The 7500-nt window shown below is 44.9% G+C and overlaps 1 protein-coding gene across 1 annotated transcript in view; it reads left to right on the forward strand.

Annotated features, from left to right (window-relative positions):
• The window catches only part of LOC137620259 (probable serine/threonine-protein kinase MARK-A), a 131286-nt gene that overhangs the window by 53353 nt on the left and 70433 nt on the right, over positions 1 to 7500 (forward strand). The gene's annotated exons all lie outside the window — the stretch shown is intronic.

Below are 7500 nucleotides of genomic sequence, written 5' to 3' on the forward strand. Positions count from 1 at the left end.
GGAGGCTAGACCTCCCTAGGCCACTCCTGAAGGGTCTGTACGATATGATACCTTCTCCCTATGGCCTAGCAGACTAGTCCTGTGCCTGCAGACCCTAAGCTGAAGAGGTGGCGGCAAGGGTGCTACCAACCTCTTTATTGTATTAGTCTAACCCTAGGCTAGGGAATGGAATTCTTTAGCCACATGGGATAGTTCTAATACAGGAACAGAGTTTCGTTAGGTGAGGTAGGACAGGCTATACGGCCGGCTCCTGCCGTATCTTATACAGGACCCTCTTTTCCCTCCCCCTCTATCCCTCCATGTTGGCGGCTTCCTGCAACCTTACCGTTGCCGGTGGGTTGCCGGGACCGACCAGACGACCTCTCTACAGCTGTTGTCTGACTGCCAATAGCTATATCAGCGGCAGGCAGCCATGACAGCTGCCGGCTGGCAGTCATGGCAACTGCCGGCCGGGAGTCATGACAGCTGTCGGCCAGCAGTCATGACAGCTGTCGGCCAGCAGTCATGACAGCTGCCGGCCGGCAGCCATGACAGCTGCTGGCCGGCAGCCATGACAGCTGCTGGCCGGCAGTCATGGCAGCTGCTGGCCGGCAGTCATAGCAGCTACTGGCTGGCAGTCATGGCAGCTGCAGGCCAGCAGTCCTGATAACTACTGGCAGGCAGCCATGGCGGCTGGTGGCCATGTTGACTGTGAGTGAGAAGTCCCTTCTGTCACCAAGGTTCTTCAGTTCTCCCTTGGACTGCTAGCCACAGCTTCTGTTGCCGGGGTGCTGCCTGACAGGCCGGCACAGATTGGTGCTTACTGAACCGGCAGCACGCCGACTGTACTGATACTGCCTGCTGGCAGGGTATAGGCAGGACCTTGCTGGCGACAGTACTGTAGCTGGATGGAAGCTTGAATGTTACATTCTCCCCTTCCATTTGAACCTTCTTTCTGGAGAAAGGTAGTAAAATTAGACTTTTACATCCATATTTACTGTATACATACACAGTATTAGGTAGCCTTTTCTCCATGCTATCTCTCTCTCTTTTAGCTAGCAGGCTGGATGTGCCGGCAAGAGCTACCTATGCTGACGACATGCCAGCTGAACTACAGCATATGTTTATACAGGTAGTCAGCATATTTGCAGTATAAGATATACTGCAAATAGAAAGCTACTGTATATATTATACTAGTAGTGATTTCCAACACATCTTGAGTATCCCTACCCAAGTATTTGTGGAACCCAATCTCATATTGAAAGAATATAATTTCTTCAATATTCTGATTAGAAATCAGTCTTCAGATTACCCTGCAATATTAAAATTTTTCAAGGGTTGGAGATTACACTCCTAACCCTTAAAGGGCAGAGCCCTTATCCTTGAGTCTCCCTGATCAGGAAACTCTATGATTTAATATTGTAAGGGAGGCCAAAGCAAATAGGTTGGGTGGGATACACAAATATATGTCTTTATTTTTCCGCAGTCCAGTTGGCGTCATGCCAGCTGGACCGTGCAGTCGGATGCTTGCCTTAAAGGCAGCACACTGGCTGGATCATAATATATATAATTATACAGTAGCCAGTAATTTGCAATATGGTACATTATGCAAATAGAAAACTACAGTACGATTATACAGTAATTATTCCTAACATATCTTGGGCACCGTTGTGCGAGCTTCTGCAGGTGCCGCTCTTTTATTGAAGGAATAGTTTCTTCATTATGCTGATTGAGAAATCAGTCATCCTTACCCCACAGTATTAAGAATAAAAGGGACAGTGAATTATAACACTTCTCTACCCCTACAGGTGAGAACCCTTTTAGTTGGAGTTCCTTTGATAAGGGAATCTCCTCACATTTAATACTGAGGGGAGGTAACAGCATTTGCTTGCAGAGGATACACGAGTATGTCTCCTACTATCCCTTTATAGCTTGCTATCCTAAGCTATTTTGTTAAAAGACGACTTTTGATATATTGATTATCAGTGAGATAATCAATCGTATACTCATTCTGTTTTCCTTTCTTTACAGGAGGAACACCAGATGTCATGTGTTGCAGTCTTCTGCAAAACTAAGAGTAAGTGTTTTTACGGTCATAATGCATGCAGGTTTCATGCCCCCTGCAATATTATTTCCGAACCCCTACATTATTGGAACCTGCAGGCTTGCAAGGTATGTCAGACCTTAATGTCCAAGGGTTTCAAGAATCCCAAGTCGGTAGAGACTAGGGATGCAGCTCGTTTCAAATTACGCAACTGAGTGAGAGGCTTTCAGAAAATCTCTCCAGGACCTTACCTGCCTAATGACAGGATGCGTAGGATACTATTTCCAACAGCAAGTAAGGAAATAGTGGTACCCCAGACACGAGGTACATCTCCCGATGGCCAGATAGCCTTTGGGAAGAAGGGCAGGAAGCGCCCGCGGGAAGAAGGGAAGAATTTCGGGTTGGAATTGTCTCCGTCTATGCCGGCTCTAGAGCCAGCGACATCGATATCTTCACCTTCTATCCCTCTATTAGATGGAATGGACCAGTTATGGGTCCAAGTGAAAGATCTAATAGAAAACTTGTGCAAACAGGATGAAAAGCAGGAAGGAAAATGCAAGGTAGAGCCTTGTAAAGCTCCACTTGTCGCTCCCCAGGGGTCATACAAACGACCCATAGATCAAGACCTTCCGACTTGCTCTAAAACCAATCCCTGGAGGTTTGCGGAGCTGATGCCGATTTTAAATGGCAAACTCTACATCTCGGAGAAGATGGCTGCTGTTCCTTTGGACAAAATCCAGTTTTGGCCGAGCTTTGACGCTTTCCCTAATTGTTTCGTTCGACTGAAGTATGAACCAATGTCAAGAAAAGGAACGGAATCAAAGGAGGTTATGATTCTTGACCATGATAAAGCACAGGCTATCCTATCAAGTAACAAAAAAAGGCTGGTTACTTGGTGTCGAAGGTATTCACACCAGGTAACAGGCACTCTTCCTTTCTTGCTCCTGCTTCAATTTCATTCCCCTTTACGGAGAAAGCATTTAAATATGTCACCGAGGCAGTGGAGGCAAGTAGACTGTGTCCTACCCTCAAGGAATGCTAGCCTCTGTCACTAGCCTTTCCCAGACAGGAGAAGAACTGAAAGGAAGCCCACTTAACCTTTTCAGTAGGAAGACTTGAGGCGGATGTCTCCAGTCGACAATTTCAGGAAAATCTCCCTAAATTATCCGAGTTTCTCTTACATGATGAACAAGAGACAAAGGAGAAACTTGCAGCCTCCCTATCTCTACAAAACTATATAGTGTTCTGTTCAGTTCATCAAGATACCCCAGACATGCTCAAGGTCTTAGCTAAAATACATATGGCTACCTTAGTAAAAGACCTTTATGCCTTTATAAAGGCTAGAAGAACATGTAGGGAGTTTGTGTTCGCTACCGCGACAGCAAAACACGAAACAAGGAAGCTAATATCTTCTAACATCTGGGGTAAAGACCTCTTTCCAGATGAGGTAGTCAGGAAAGTCATTAAGAACGCCACCACGGAGAAAGTAGGACTTCTCCAAAAGTGGGGCATCCTTTCAAAAAGAGAGTCTTCCACGGTTGTGGGTCCCCAACCTAAGAGGAAGACGGAAAGGTCTGGAAATTTACTTCGGGCTGTTCAACATCATCCCACAGTTGCAGTGACCGTGCTGCCACAGGCAGGTGGTCGAAAATATAGTCCTCCTGATCAATCGAAGCATAGAGATGCTTCTGGTAGGAGGGAGGTTCCTTTAGGATTGCTGGACCTTCGATCCTTGGGTCCATGGCCTAATCAAGATGGGACTAAGATGGGAGGTATAGATGTCTCTACCACCATTTCCTCAACTCCTCCTATAATCCAAAAACCTCCTGGAGGAGTTTACCTGAGAGCTCTAGAGCATACAGGTGGTAAGGAAACTGTAGTCCATCGAATTCCAGGGAAGGCCGTTGAGTGTCCACGAGAAGGACTCGAGAAAACTAAGTCATTCCGGAGTTGTCACCACTCAACAAGTCCAAATAAAACGAGTTCAGAATTTTCATCCTTCTGAACATAAGGACCCTGTTGCAAAAAGGGGTGCTCGTAGTCTTGCCAGACCTGAAAGTCGTCTATTGACAACTTCCAGTCAATCACCCCCTCCCCTCCTATCTAGGATTCTAGTTACACAAGGTAAAGTATTTCCTAGGAAAGATACTTGTCGGACTAGACACAGTCCTGAATATCTTCATAAAATTGGCAGACAGTCACGCAATAATTAAGCCTAGGAAAGGTTCAGGCAACAATGTTCCTGGACGAGATTGATTGATTGATTGATTTAGAGTTTTCAGGCATTCCTGGACGAGAAGCTGGGGTGGGCAGCACCCAAGGTGGCTGGTCTATGAACATCCAAGGAAATGATCTGGTCCCCGGAACATCGCGGATACAAGATAAGCTTCATGAAGTCTCGATTCTCTCCAGCTCAAGGGTATCAATGTCGAAAAAGCCATTGAAGCCTGTGGTCACACCAACTTTCCTTTCCTTTGGGAATGTTAAAGGAGATTGCAAGGTCGGTCAAGAGACTCTGGTAATCAGTCAGATTCCCAAAATGCGAATAGGGAGGAGCTCTGATCTCTCTCCAGTTTGCAATAGAGACAGACCCAGTGCTAACAGCATTGCTGCAAGATGCGTTAAGAGTCTGAAGAAAACAATCATCAAACGCTCGAAGATATCTAAAAAGACCGATATCGGTCCTTCCTTAATCGCTTCTCTAACAAAGGTCAAAGCCCGAAAGTCCCAAGACCATGTTGGTCCTGTCATGGGTGGGGAGACACTCTCCACGCAGATCAGACTGCCTACGGCTGATCTGGGACTCCGAAGCGATAATGAGACGCTGCAATCGACGATGCTAGAGAACGTCTCATGCAGTCTAGGTGTAGTTAACCATCCCTTCCCTAAAGGGATGGCACTTGTCAGCAGTTCATGTATAATTGATCCGCAATGTGACAGTGAATGCTCTGCTTGGGCTCAAGCTGATAGTTAGAATGGTCCACGGACGCAGACCTATTCTCTCCCAGATGGGAACAAGTCCCCGAACTGCAGTCCGACCTCTTCATTACGAGCGTCGTCAAGGAACTACCTCGATACATAGCCCCATGCGAGAATCCTCTAATAAAAATGACAGACATCATGTCTCTGAAATGGAAGGGATAGACTTAGGATTTCCAGTTCATCCCATCCAATCACCTGCTGAAGGTCCTCAACATGCTGAGATCCTTCCAGGGAGGAGTAGCTCTGTTGGCTCCCAAGTAGCCCAAGAGCAATCTGTCCTCTTTGAGGAAGGAATGGAGGCTGAGGCTGTCCCTAGCTCTGAACCCTGGACTATTTCAGAAGGTTCAGAGATTAATTGCCTTCGATTTATCACAGAGAACCAGAACCCTTCATTAGCGGTTAGGAAAAGATTTGGGATCTCAAAAGGCAATATAGAATTCTTAGAAGAATACAAGTCTAAGTCAACGAGAAGACAATATGAGTCATCATGGAAAAAGTGGGTTGCTTTCGTAAAAGCAAAAGGACCGAAAGAGATTTCAATGAACTTCTGTCTGTCCTTCTTTATCCATCTTCATAACCAAGGTTTGGCGGCCAACACGATAACTATGTGCAAGTCAGCCTTGACTAGACCTCTTCTATATGCCTTTCAAGCGGACTTGGCGAATGAGATCTTTAATAAGATCCCGAAGGCATGTGGAAGGCTTAGGCCTGCAGCACCACCAAAGCCCATCTCTTGGTCTTTGGACAAGGTCCTACATTATGCCTTGTCCATGAACAATGAAGATTGTTCGCTTAAGGATCTAACCCAAAAGGTTATTTTTCTGTTCGCTATAGCCTCAGGGGCTAGAGTTAGTGAAATAGTGGCCCTATCTAGAGATGAGGGCCACATTCAGTTCGCAGAAGCAGGAGAACTGAATCTCTTCTCTGATCCAACCTTTCTCACTAAGAATGAGCTACCCACTAAAAGGTGGGGTCCCTGGAGAATCTGCCCTCTGAAGGAAGATGTCTCTCTATGTCCGGTAGTGTCTAAAGGTCTATCTTCGTAGAACTTCAGACTTCAGGGGAGGACAGCTCTTTAAAGGAGAAACCTCTGGATCAAACTTATAACTAAAACAACTGAGGGCGAAGCTCATCTACTTTATTCGTAGAGCGGATCCTGACAGTACTCCCGCAGGTCATGATCCGAGAAAAATTGCTTCATCACTGAACTTCTTTCAGTATATAGACTTTGAGCGTCTTCGTTCATACACCGATAGAAATCATCCAGTGTGTTTTACAAACACTATGCGAAACAGGTCCATGAACTGAAGCACTATGTAGTGGCGGCAGGTAGTGTATTAAAACCTGCCCCCTAATTACTGTCATAAACAGTTAATTGCTTGGGACTTCAAATGTCCTCGCTCATATACTGGATGAGAATCATCCAGAGTGTTCTACAATCACTATGCTAAGCAGGTCCATGAACTGAAGCATTATGTCGTGACGTCGGGTAGAGTATTTAACCTGCTGTCTAATTCTGCGATGAACAGCTAATTGACTGGGACTGTCAATTAAAAGGAGAAGGGGTCATCTCTCTTAGTGTGACCTCCTTTGAATAAGTGTTACCATGGTGACACTAACTCTGTTAAAAAATCCCAGGTGTGGAATTATACAGATAGCACTAGTGCCGTGTGTACGTAGTACACAGTGTCGATAGAAGGTAACCGGTACAGAAATTATGAAGAGAAACTTTATTATAAAATTTCTTCAATCTGAGAGTGGCACTCATCATATCTTTCTTTTCAAGAAAGAAATATAATCTCTGTACATGTTACATGTATAATTCCGTTATCATGCTACATTTGTTTTACTTGCTAATTCACTTAGTCATTTATTAAAAATAAATGTCTATTAGAATGTAATTGCGTCCTAATTCGCCCGACAATTGTATGATTAAAAGTCCAGAGTATGTACTCTTCATATATTTGTATGCTCACAAACAATGGATATAAGAAACACTGATAAGTATTCGGCATTATGCACAAACTACGAGACAGTTTGTATATCCAGTGTATACTTATGTTTGTTCATACAATATATGCTAACCATGAGACCTTGCTAACCTGCCCCGTAGGGGGCAGGAAGCACTAACATTGTGTGATAATGACGGATAACGGTAATGTCATTTGTCTCAAATGGTCCAAATGATCATAGAAATGGTGTCCCAAGGTTAAGGCACTGATGAAAATCCACAGATACATTAATGCTCTGGTATGCTTCCATCAGGATGACATGGCTTGAGCCCAAAAACGGATTTTGAGCAAAGCGAAAAATCTATTTTTGGGTGAGATCGCCATGTCGTCCTGATGGACCCACCCTTCTTTTCTAAAAGAAAAGATCTTCACAGTATCCCTCCCTGAAGTACTGTATCTGTAGCACCATGCTCAATGCTACAAGGAATGTCCGCCATCTTGGAGATGGCGGTGTTGTGGTGGTCAATAGTAGTACGAGAATTG

The sequence above is a fragment of the Palaemon carinicauda genome, chromosome 2 (genome assembly GCF_036898095.1).
Source record: "Palaemon carinicauda isolate YSFRI2023 chromosome 2, ASM3689809v2, whole genome shotgun sequence".
NCBI classification, from domain to species: Eukaryota; Metazoa; Arthropoda; class Malacostraca; order Decapoda; family Palaemonidae; genus Palaemon; species Palaemon carinicauda.